The sequence below is a fragment of the Argopecten irradians genome, chromosome 8, assembly GCF_041381155.1.
Source record: "Argopecten irradians isolate NY chromosome 8, Ai_NY, whole genome shotgun sequence".
NCBI lineage: Eukaryota > Metazoa > Mollusca > Bivalvia > Pectinida > Pectinidae > Argopecten > Argopecten irradians.
The window spans coordinates 2,168,061-2,181,266 of NC_091141.1; the positions used below are offsets into that span (position 1 = coordinate 2,168,061).

At 37.7% G+C, this 13,206-nt stretch overlaps 1 protein-coding gene across 2 annotated transcripts in view; it reads right to left on the bottom strand.

Annotated features, from left to right (window-relative positions):
• The window catches only part of LOC138329080 (secreted frizzled-related protein 5-like), a 34,597-nt gene extending 21,954 nt beyond the window's left edge, over positions 1-12,643 (bottom strand). Inside the window, exons 1-2 of one of the 2 annotated variants that reach the window (XM_069275807.1) lie at positions 12,334-12,643; positions 6,988-7,119 (exon numbers count right to left, since the gene is read on the bottom strand). The gene's annotated coding sequence lies outside the window, so the exon portion shown is untranslated. The remainder of the gene's footprint in view (positions 1-6,987; positions 7,120-12,333) is intronic. The other variant, XM_069275808.1, reaches the window with a different exon arrangement.
• Positions 12,644-13,206: the final 563 nt, after the last annotated feature.

Sequence of the window (13,206 nt, forward strand, 5' to 3'; positions counted from 1 at the left end):
TGTGGGGAGAAGGAATAGAACGATGAGAAGGAAGATGTAGTGAAAGATGGAGGAGAACTGAGTGGACAAGGAGAAGGAAGATTGTGGGGAGACGGAAGATGTAGTGAAAGATGGAGGAGAACTGAGTGGACAAGGAGAAGGACGATTGTTGGGAGAAGGAATAGAACGATGAGAGGGAAGATGTAGTGAAAGATGGAGGAGAACTGAGTGGACAAGGAGAAGGACGATTGTGGGGAGAAGGAATAGAACGATGAGAAGGAAGATGTAGTGAAAAATGGAGGAGAACTGAGTGGACAAGGAGAAGGACGATTGTGGGGAGAAGGAATAGAACGATGAGAAGGAAGATTTAGTGAAAGATGGAGGAGAACTGAGTGGACAAGGAGAAGGACGATTGTTGGGAGAAGGAATAGAACGATGAGAAGGAAGATGTAGTGAAAGATGGAGGAGAACTGAGTGGACGAGGAGAAGGAAGGTTGTGGGGAGAAGGAATAGAACGATGAGAAGGAAGATTTAGTGAAAGATGGAGGAGAACTGAGTGGACAAGGAGAAGGACGATTGTTGGGAGAAGGAATAGAACGATGAGAGGGAAGATGTAGTGAAAGATGGAGGAGAACTGAGTGGACAAGGAGAAGGACGATTGTTGGGAGAAGGAATAGAACGATGAGAAGGAAGATGTAGTGAAAGATGGAGGAGAACTGAGTGGACAAGGAGAAGGACGATTGTTGGGAGAAGGAATAGAACGATGAGAAGGAAGATGTAGTGAAAGATGGAGGAGAACTGAGTGGACAAGGAGAAGGACGATTGTTGGAGAAGGAATAGAACGATGAGAAGGAAGATGTAGTGAAAGATGGAGGAGAACTGAGTGGACGAGGAGAAGGAAGATTGTGGGGAGAAGGAATAGAACGATGAGAAGGAAGATGTAGTGAAAGATGGAGGAGAACTGAGTGGACAAGGAGAAGGACGATTGTTGGGAGAAGGAATAGAACGATGAGAGGGAAGATGTAGTGAAAGATGGAGGAGAACTGAGTGGACAAGGAGAAGGACGATTGTTGGGAGAAGGAATAGAACGATGAGAAGGAAGATGTAGTGAAAGATGGAGGAGAACTGAGTGGACAAGGAGAAGGACGATTGTGGGGAGAAGGAATAGAACGATGAGAAGAAAGATGTAGTGAAAGATGGAGGAGAACTGAGTGGACAAGGAGAAGGACGATTGTTGGGAGAAGGAATAGAACGATGAGAAGGAAGATGTAGTGAAAGATGGAGGAGAACTGAGTGGACAAGGAGAAAGGACGATTGTGGGGAGAAGGAATAGAACGATGAGAAGGAAGATGTAGTGAAAGATGGAGGAGAACTGAGTGGACAAGGAGAAGGACGATTGTTGGGAGAAGGAATAGAACGATGAGAAGGAAGATGTAGTGAAAGATGGAGGAGAACTGAGTGGACAAGGAGAAGGAAGACTGTGGGGAGACGGAAGATGTAGTGAAAGATGGAGGAGAACTGAGTGGACAAGGAGAAGGACGATTGTTGGGAGAAGGAATAGAACGATGAGAAGGAAGATGTAGTGAAAGATGGAGGAGAACTGAGTGGACAAGGAGAAGGACGATTGTTGGGAGAAGGAATAGAACGATGAGAGGAAGATGTAGTGAAAGATGGAGGAGAACTGAGTGGACAAGGAGAAGGACGATTGTTGGGAGAAGGAATAGAACGATGAGAGGAAGATTTAGTGAAAGATGGAGGAGAACTGAGTGGACAAGGAGAAGGACGATTGTTGGGAGAAGGAATAGAACGATGAGAAGGAAGATGTAGTGAAAGATGGAGGAGAACTGAGTGGACAAGGAGAAGGACGATTGTTGGGAGAAGGAATAGAACGATGAGAAGGAAGATGTAGTGAAAGATGGAGGAGAACTGAGTGGACAGGAGAAGGACGATTGTGGAGAAGGAATAGAACGATGAGAAGGAAGATTTAGTGAAAGATGGAGGAGAACTGAGTGGACAAGGAGAAGGACGATTGTTGGGAGAAGGAATAGAACGATGAGAGGGAAGATGTAGTGAAAGATGGAGGAGAACTGAGTGGACAAGGAGAAGGACGATTGTTGGGGAGAAGGAATAAAACGATGAGAAGGAAGATTTAGTGAAAGATGGAGGAGAACTGAGTGGACAAGGAGAAGGACGATTGTTGGGAGAAGAAATAGAACGATGAGAAGGAAGATTTAGTGAAAGATGGAGGAGAACTGAGTGGACAAGGAGAAGGACGATTGTTGGGAGAAGGAATAGAACGATGAGAAGGAAGATGTAGTGAAAGATGGAGGAGAACTGAGTGGACAAGGAGAAGGACGATTGTGGGGAGAAGGAATAGAACGATGAGAGGAAGATGTAGTGAAAGATGGAGGAGAACTGAGTGGACAAGGAGAAGGACGATTGTGGGAGAAGGAATAGAACGATGAGAGGAAGATGTAGTGAAAGATGGAGGAGAACTGAGTGGACAAGGAGAAGGAAGGTTGTGGGGAGAAGGAATAGAACGATGAGAAGGAAGATTTAGTGAAAGATGGAGGAGAACTGAGTGGACAAGGAGAAGGACGATTGTTGGGAGAAGGAATAGAACGATGAGAAGGAAGATGTAGTGAAAGATGGAGGAGAACTGAGTGGACAAGGAGAAGGACGATTGTTGGGAGAAGGAATAGAACGATGAGAAGGAAGATGTAGTGAAAGATGGAGGAGAACTGAGTGGACAAGGAGAAAGGACGATTGTTGGGAGAAGGAATAGAACGATGAGAAGGAAGATGTAGTGAAAGATGGAGGAGAACTGAGTGGACAAGGAGAAAGGACGATTGTTGGGAGAAGGAATAGAACGATGAGAAGGAAGATGTAGTGAAAGATGGAGGAGAACTGAGTGGACAAGGAGGACGAGTGAAGATGAGAAGGAAGGATGGGGAGAAGGAATAGAAACGATGAGAAGGAATGACGAAGAGAAATTAGTGAAAGATGGAGGAGAACTGAGTGGACAAGGAGAAGGACGATTGTGGGGAGAAGGAATAGAACGATGAGAAGGAAGATGTAATGGAGGAGAACTGAGTGGACAAGGAGAAAGAGTTGTGGGAGAAGGAATAGAACGATGAGAAGAAGATGTAGTGAAAGATGGAGGAGAACTGAGTGGAAGAGGAAGGACGATTGTGGGGAGAAGGAATAGAACGATGAGAAGAAGATGTAGTGAAAAAATGGAGAGAACTGAGTGGACAGGAGAAAGGACGATTGTGGGGAGAAGGAATAGAACGATGAGAAGAAAGATGTAGTGAAAGATGGAGGAGAACTGAGTGGACGAGGAGAAGGAAGGTTGTGGGGAGAAGGAATAGAACGATGAGAAGAAAGATGTAGTGAAAAATGGAGGAGAACTGAGTGGACAAGGAGAAAGGACGATTGTGGGGAGAAGGAATAGAACGATGAGAAGAAAGATGTAGTGAAAGATGGAGGAGAACTGAGTGGACGAGGAGAAGGAAGGTTGTGGGGAGAAGGAATAGAACGATGAGAAGAAAGATGTAGTGAAAAATGGAGGAGAACTGAGTGGACAAGGAGAAAGGACGATTGTTGGGAGAAGGAATAGAACGATGAGAAGGGAAGATGTAGTGAAAGATGGAGGAGAACTGAGTGGACGAGGAGAAGGACGATTGTGGGGAGAAGGAATAGAACGATGAGAAGGAAGATGTAGTGAAAGATGGAGGAGAACTGAGTGGACAAGGAGAAAGGACGATTGTTGGGAGAAGGAATAGAACGATGAGAAGGAAGATGTAGTGAAAGATGGAGGAGAACTGAGTGGACAAGGAGAAAGGACGATTGTTGGGAGAAGGAATAGAACGATGAGAAGGAAGATGTAGTGAAAGATGGAGGAGAACTGAGTGGACGAGGAGAAGGACGACAAGTATGTCCCGTTGATGACAATGCAGACTAAATGATATACAATATACCTGTCACTTTAACTTAAGGGGCGGAGCAGACCTTTAAGTGACGCGTTATAACTATCCATATTTGTGTTAATAATAAGTCCTGGGTAAACGTCGTGTCAATGGCGATATTGATTCAGACATGACTGTGAAGATATGACATGTTTGTGTATACTTTGGCACAGGAGTTTAGATATGGAAGTCAACCCGTAATGTTCATACAGGCCACGCACCTGTTAGGGCAAGGATAAACAACCATTATGTGTCAAAAACAAACAGTGCTAAGTTTGGCTGGAGTTACATATTGTAAATGCCACAGAACAAGTAGTGATGTCAAGAGTGTCATATCAACAACTCCCCGCCCGACATGTTGATAAATATGGCCAGACGCGTGTTCATATTGCCATCGTGTCATCATGGCTTCTCTGTACTGTCAACTCATTTGTTTAAAAATAGACAGCTAGGGATATTCTTCGATATAGTAGTCTGAGATCTCTATCGCTACTTAACACATTGCGTTTTTTGATTAATCAAAGAAGCATCTCAAAGCGGTTCTAGCCCCTCACAGAATGGAGACTGTTTTGTTTACCATACTACGGGAACCCTTTCACCATTCGTTGGTGAAATAGTCATTAAACATGCTGTAGAAATAAATTGCTTCCTTCCGAATACATTTTAAATGATATCATTACTATTTTCTAAAAAAATATATACTTTCATGGGATTGTTAGAAAATTCTCTTCTTTAAAAAGAAATCCACAAATGCATACCAGATATCCAATTTTGGTTTAGAAAAGAGTTACTATGCTTTTTAAAATGTTGTTGTAATAACGCTATCACAACACCAGTTTACAACTCATTTGCTGTCAAGTAGGAATATGTTTCTTACTTATCATCCCAGGATAATACCTCACTAACGATCTCTCTCATACTGATGTTGCAGTTGTTCTGACAGATTACATAATTAGTTGTACATTACGGTCAATGCTAACCTAATCGTTAACCTAGTGAGCTGACCCACTTACTAATCCAAAACTGACACGATACCCATGGTATGTTAATCTAGTAATCACACCCCAATACACATCCCCATATCGGTAGGAGAGCGCTTCCAGTCGTACTCTAACTAGGAAGCACAATACTACAGGCATTGAATCGACTACCGTCTAGTCGATTACTTTCACTTGTCAAAAAAAAATTCAAACGGGGAAAAAAAATTAAGGGATCAAAAATTCCCGATGTGGTTATACAGTACATTTTTTTCTCCAATTATTTATAATTCCCCGTTATAGTGTAAATGCAGTAAAGATAACTCGAGATGTAATTGATTGTAAAACGAGACATCAAGTAGGAGCATCATGGATACATTTGTTTGGTTATCATCTTATGGTAAACATTCCTGGCAGTAATTTCAGATCAGAGATGCAATTCTAATTTTATTTTTTTAAATAGATCACATTATATATCAAATTAGACATCAATATGTCAAATTGGAAGATACTGCAATTAGTAGGTGATTATGCTTTTTGACATAAATATAAACTATTTATTGATATACTGTTCACATTTTTTACCTTTTACAATAACTCTTACTTTTCCCCGCGGTAGAAAATACAGATCATCTATATGACTGTCCAGTTCACTTACATTCGGCGACCAAAATTTTGTGGCGATGGAAAGCGTGAAATTTGACAACTTGTCATCAAGATATACATGTAATTTCACATGTTTATTGCACCAGTCTGAGCTATATTAGTACTTCTTGTAGCGTGAGAGTGACTGGCCCTGTTAGTCTGTGTGTTGGCGTGCGTGTAATACATAGTAATACATAGTCCCCTTCGTGTGGTATCGCCAACACTACCCGTGAGGCAGATAGAAAGCCAGATGCCACTTTACGTATCAACTAATAGCACAGATTGCTATCTGGTGTTCAAATCCTCTGATGCAAGAAATTACACCTACTTCTTTAGAAAGATTATAGATTGACAATGTCTTGTGTGGGTTTTTTTCTGAACTAGTGAAGCAATCAACTCTTAAATACCTATTGCTCATGTTACATTACACAAAACTACAGAACTGTACAAGATTTCGTTTAATGACAGATTAGGTCTTTTCAATTATTACTAGATGGAATCTACACCATTAAACATAGTTTGATACTGGGAAGTCGTTTGCTCGTAAATCTCATTACAATTACCACAGTGTAAACAGAAGTGGCACACCATGTTATCACACACACCCGATTTGACGTGACTGAGTCTCAGTATCGTCTGGAGCAAAATACCTCAAAGACAAGCGAATTAGGGACCCACAGGCCAGTCATATAACCCCAATCATTGTGGCGGCAGTCACACCGCGATAACTCACGTGTTCGGAGAGGATAACCAGTAGTACCTCAGGAGCAATGGTGATGGTAGCAGAAATCTGTCTCAATGCAATATCTTTGAAATGAAATTATTTCTACTGACAGAAGTATTGATTTATTGTTTTTATTTTCGCAACTCAACATCAGAATCGAGAGCCACAATTGCAAGATGTATTCTCAAAACCTTATAACGATTCTATAAAAATGATGATTAAATCTTTTTGTTCACTTTCTTGATAATTAGTACTCATAAGTTGTCTATTGTTTGTTCGCAAATAACAGTATAGTTCTCAGTACTAGACCATAATCTAAAGAATAGATATATATATATAAAGAAATCGTGGAATTGTGAACATTATTGCATTCATAAAACACTTTCTTCTCTTTTAATTGGTTTCCAAAATTAATTTTCCTAGTCCGATGGAGAGTTTTACTTTTCAAATTTTCGGGTGGCATTAATAATAAATTTCTCTTTTCTACGATCCCAAAAAGCAGTTTGACACGTTAGAAGTATTTCAGCGATATTATCATTGAAAGGAAACTAACAAAAACTCAGCGCAGCGACAACGGAAAATCAATTCAGTGACACCGCACAATTTGTTTCGTCATTCTGGGACCCGTCAGTCAGGCGAAATTCTAAATAAATTGAAAGAAACTACAAGGTACAGAAGACAAAATGGAACATACCAGTCGTGAGACGGTGTTATCAGCCTAAATCCCCAGAGAGCAGACGACAGAGACGCGTGTCCAGGTACAATTGACAGGACCAGTTTCCAGTCGTCACGTGATCGTCATTGGTCACACCATGTATCCAATTAGCTGTCACCAAAAGTAAACATGTGACACTTCAGTTGTGCTTTGTTTGGAAATGTGTCAAACTTAATTTACTTTCATTTTTATTTCGATTGAGATGAGTCACCATGTTCGGAACACTGATACATTTCTTCTATGTACAGGATATTAAAATCGGACATTTTGCATTATCATTTTTTCACCGTTTTATTTCCATCCAGCTTCAATCTGGGTTCTGTGTAAATAAGTTTTCATGTTTCATGTCACAAGTTTACTTTTCAAAAACATTTCTGATGTATAGAGAGTAATAAAACGACAAACAACATCTGTATACCTTATTCCCGAGTATATCCTTACTACAAACATACTAAAATTCAAAAAATAGATATATCAATACTTATTTATAACATTAAGATAATTTAATCCCTCTACTTTAAGATGTTGGCATATGCACTTTCGATAAACCCTTATTGCAAGACATCAATTCTCTCTCAAAAAAATCAGTTGATATATATATATATATATATATATATATAGAACTAAGTAAACTACTCAGCGATTTCGCAAAAAAAATGTATTGGTTATCCGTATCCCATTTAAACCATCATGGAAAACCTGAAGTGGATCGCACACAATAAGCATTTGTAGAATGTCACGTTAATTGTTTAAAAGATATGCACGTAACCTAACAGACGCTCAAACCGTTACAAACATGTAACTAACAAGCAAAAATACCTACCGCACATTCTTTGCTTAATGGTTAAAGAGAACAACGTATTTCAATAATAATTGGTAGCGATTGTTTTATAGGGTTGTTCATGCCATAGCCCGATTACCATTCGGCGAAATATGTACAGCAGTATCATACTGATGTACATTATCGGGTAGGTAAGCTGAACAGAAGTAACAATGATATATGGGCGTACCAGCGTGCAGGTTTTAGACGTCGATAATAGATCATTCCGGCTATGGATAGATTTCACTGTCCGTTTATAACTCACTAAAGTGCTGCACTGTTCTCATGTCTAGACAACTGCATGCTTTACACGATAAGAAAATCTGGTCTGCAATCTGCATTGTTTGGTTTTAATTATCAAAGATAAATTCTTACGTCTAATCGAACCATTTTCTAACGAAGCATTTCCATTTAAATACCAGACTTTTTTGAAATACCTTAAATCTATTACACGCAAAATGGAAACTGTCCGACTAAATTTTGTATTAGGTAAATAATACAGAGAAATACTCGATGGTGATTTGGCCTATATTTGTTTAGGTCTTTCTAAAACAAGGGTCATTGAAGATTTTTTTTTTTAGTTTTTGTACAAAGTTTCTATATTTCTCCTAAATCCCTAAAACCACTATTTAAGAATTAGCTTCAATAGTTGGTTATGTTATGGGGGAGATGTAACACAAAACATGAATTGACTTTTTGATGAGAGTACATTCTGATTTTTTGTGTTATATCTCCATCGCATAAAAATCTGTTCAAATTCATCTTCATCATTTAATCTACAACAAACAATCTCTTCTAAATTATAAACTCATTAAGGAACTATTTTTTCTATGAAAATACCACACCGTTGAATCAAATAATCAGAAGCGATGTTACACAAACGTCTTTTTTTTCTTTATGGACTTATAAAGTAAAGTTTTAAGCCATTACAGACATACGTTCGAAATTTGAAAACAACCGAAAAAAATCTTAAAAGTTAAATTCTTAGTTTTAAAAGCATCACAAATTTCAGGATAAAAATTCAGAGATGTATCTGCCTGTTCACATAAATGAGCTAACAAGACTATACATCAGTTCCAAAAAGGCTAATGCCATTAATGTTTGGTAAAACAAAGGGTACGCACGAAAACAACAACAAAGCAAAAGGATGAAAAATTGAAAAATGTCATGATAAGGTGACATTACTTATACACCTGTATATCAGCTAACACATGATACACTGGTACAAGTGGCTAAAGTATTGCCACACAAAGTAACGTTGACATCACCAGGCCGTGGTGAACACCGCTTCATCATTTCACTATTGGCACCAGTCGCGTGCTCCATGTTTAATCGGAATATCGTTTACCTCAAATCTCGCCAAAATCTCGTTTTCGTGTAACCTACGGTCGTGGCACCGATAGATCTGTCGGACTGGTGACGAATGTCAAATACCCAGAGTCTAGATAAAGGTATTCACGGCAATCATTTGTAACTATTTCTACGGGAAATTTCTATTATTAGTTAGATAAGGAAACATCTATGAGTTAATTGTGCATTATAATGAATAGGTATTGTAATAGCATGAAAACGATAAGATCAAAGATTCCGGCGGTATTATAACGATAAACATATTATCATATTAAAAGGATTTTAGTACTTTAAGAGAAGATTCCAATAATAACGAAATTTTAAATAAAAATCTCAAATTACACAATAGAAACTTAAAGACATAAATAGCTAAAATCTGTAATTATTATTAAAAAATTAAACACAATAAACGTGCTTAACGTCAGCGAAGTGTAGCAGAATATGAATGGGTCGATAATAGGTGGCCAGATGGTATCTCAGTCGTTAGAGCATCCGGCTAGTGTTCGGAGGTCCCGGGTTCGAATTCCACACTTTTAAGACATACATGTACCTATATAATTACCTTTATTTATATTACATGAGCATGTATCTCTCTTGTTAAAATTCTATGGTCTATGACTTTCTCTCTTTTTTTTTTGTCATAGAAAAACATTCAAACTTTTCATATTTACTGAATATTGTAAATTTCGTTATCGCAAAGTTATCAAATAAAAACTAAATATTGATTTTCCACGTGTACACGTTTATAATAGCTCGGAAATCTCTTAACGGTTCCGATCTATTCCTATCTGTACGGGTATTGCCAATTAATGTTGATCACGTGATGCGACTCGAGAGATTCCGATTCATACGGGTGTTGCAGATGTTGGCCATGATGCAACTCGGTTTTCCGATATTATCCGAAAGTTGAATCATGGCGTTGACTGTGGCGGTTCTTTCAAAACCTGTTATATTTCTTGCGACATTTACCACAATGTCAATAGTATATTGGTGTTTTTATGGATCTGAATCATCATATATAAGCAATCTTTACTCACACATTGTATCTTTTAAGACAGTTTATGATGGTGAGACTTACATAAAATGCAACTTTAAAGTAGTCATGATTATTATAAGGAAATGAGAAAAAAGATGAATTTTGACATGTTTAAGTGCTAGCTGTTGTGCTACTGTATACAAGTTTAAATCGCCATGTGTTGATGTTGTATATCCGTTTGCTGTACGACGAACGAACCAAGGCTAGCTAGAAAGAGTTATGGCATCTTCCTTCGAGTCGATCAGGAAGAAATTCCCCAACCAGTAACACGTCAAGGCCAAACACTTGAAGATAAGCGGGCATTTAGTTTGACTGTGTTGAAATAAATCGAGTAGTTTATGTAAACCCGGGGATTTAGAGAGTCGCTGTCACCTCGAGCTCATGAACGTCACTTAGTCTTTCCTCGAGACTATCAAGTTTTACTCCATCAATACCCCTCCCCATTACGAACCAACAACAAGATTTTATTGATATTTCTTTCAATAATAGAACACTTCAAAACAATATAGGATATACAATGACGCAAGAACGGTGACTACAAGATTGACCGTGCTTAGATTACCCATTTTTAGAGCAAAAATCACTTCGGAAATTAGCATTAGAAGAAATATAGGATCTTCATGAGTGTTCATTTCATATGAAATTTTATGAAACGATTTAAAGAAGTTTATTTTTATTTTTGCGCGCCTTGGTGAGCAAAAATTAAAATTTTGAGACGAGTTTCATAAAATCTCATATGAAATTAACATAAATTTAAGATAATTTTTATCACATATCTACAAATACCTACATAACAAAGAACTTAACGTCAAAATGTATTCCGAAAATCCAGCAGAGAGCGCCATTTTGTCCCATCGTCCTCGTAATCCTGACGTCACGTCATTTTTCCTGATGTCATTTTATTGTTTCTGTCTGACGTCACAATAAATTTTCAGCCAATGAAAATCACTCCAGGTCATATTACACTAGTGACATATACAAAAATATTACATGAGTGATCAAATCACTGGATATCAGGCGGATTATGTGATAAATCAGTTTATCAAATAGACAATATCTTAATTTTATTTTTCCTCTAATCTTGGTAATTATTATACTACAGGAAATAAAAAAAAAAAAATAATTAGTATTTAATTTTATCATAACTTATATAAGATCACTTTTAAAACATAATGCATTTATTTGAAAATATTTGTGGATGTTATTTTTCATTTTGGCATATTTACGTTAGATTAGTTATGTTAGTTAGATTTGGAAACTACCACAAGTAATCAATAATACATCATTTCCCGAAATTCCTGGACATATTGTTTTAATCAAATTAAAATGATTAAATACGGAAAAAAGAACTTTCTATTTATCATATTATTTAAGGAGCACAGGACGGTGTTGTGAGATTTATTAAATATTAATGTTTTAAAAAGAAAATCAAATACAGAGTTAGTTGAATTTTAAAATGTAATGCTAGAATGAACTTATTTTGACAACTGTTTTCAGGTCAAAATTTTTACTTCGTTTTTGATACTAGCTTGTTGGCGAGAACGGAATCAACATTCTTGAATTGCAACAATTTCCACAGGTTCATTTGGTTTTCGTCAATACAATGTATAAAATGAGGTATTAATTTAATTGTAAATTAAATGACAACACAAAGTGATGCATAGAAAAGTTACATTTGTACATACAATTATAACAATTTAAGTTTACCAAAAAGGATGCGCATTCCATCTAGTAATGTTATCGGAAAAACTAATATCGAACCCTTTATCTTGGTCTTTTGGTGGATTTTTATCGTAATAAATGGGAAACCACTCTCCCTCCCATTCAAAATCAGTATTGCAGTCTTAAAATAGTACTCACAAATAATGGAATTACCCAATATAAAATAGCTACAAAATGTTCACATCCTATCTTACCAGTTATTAATGAATCCTAATAATAGATGAATGAAAGATCATCGGATTGGGGCATGGACCATGCAACTATACAATATTGAATACAGCAACAAATTACAAAATGTTTTCTTTATAAATACAACTACATAAACATGAAACATTAAAAGATAGTTTTCGTATTTACAAATGAACAATTAAAAAAGAAATAAATAGTAAAGACTCACCAAGAGTGTGTAGACTGCGATGTTCCCCGTCAATCCCGAGCAATCATGCCATCACATTTAGTTGTATTGTTGGTAATACCGTTTCATAGTAAGCTGTGCTCAATACTTAATCCGCTTCCCCATGTATCATTGCTATCTGTGGAATACCAGGCTGTTATTCTTCGAGAGCGTCTCAGCGGTTATCTCTGAAGTTGGTGTCAAAATGAAGGAAGCAGTAACTGAATAATATTCTATCGTAAACATGTCAATCACTTTTCAATACTTTACTTTAACAACAGTTAGCTATATGTTAAAAAGGGGGAAATACTGTCATAGATATTACCTCTATCTAAATAACCATAATTATATTAAAAAACGTAATCTCTTTTCATCAAAATATCCAAAATGTGTCAAAAAATTTGCCATGTCACAATTGAACTAAGATACGGATAATGTCACAGGTTTGCCCTCGTCCATGAACTGAGGCCTTAACTGTTTAGGTCATAAGGTTGAGGAGGACCCAGGACAAGGGGTCAGGACCAGGGATCGGGGCAAGGGGCAGGGATAAGGCGGACAATAAGGACACGAGTCTACATCAATCAGTGCCAGCACATTCATACAGTTTATCTATCCTATTTACAGTGGCCAAATTACCGACCCATCTAACACTCTCGTAAAGTACTCAGCGCCAGTTCTCATCCACTGTCGGGGACCGCCACGGACCAGAGCAATGGAGGGGAGGAGACACAGTATGGACGGTTTGGAGCAAGGGGATAAGGAGCAAGATAAACCGCCTATATGCTTCTGAAAACACTCTATGTTTGACCTCTTGCTTACGTAAATAATAGTACATGTATTCATGTTGTATAACTCCATAGTGGGTATAACAGGCTA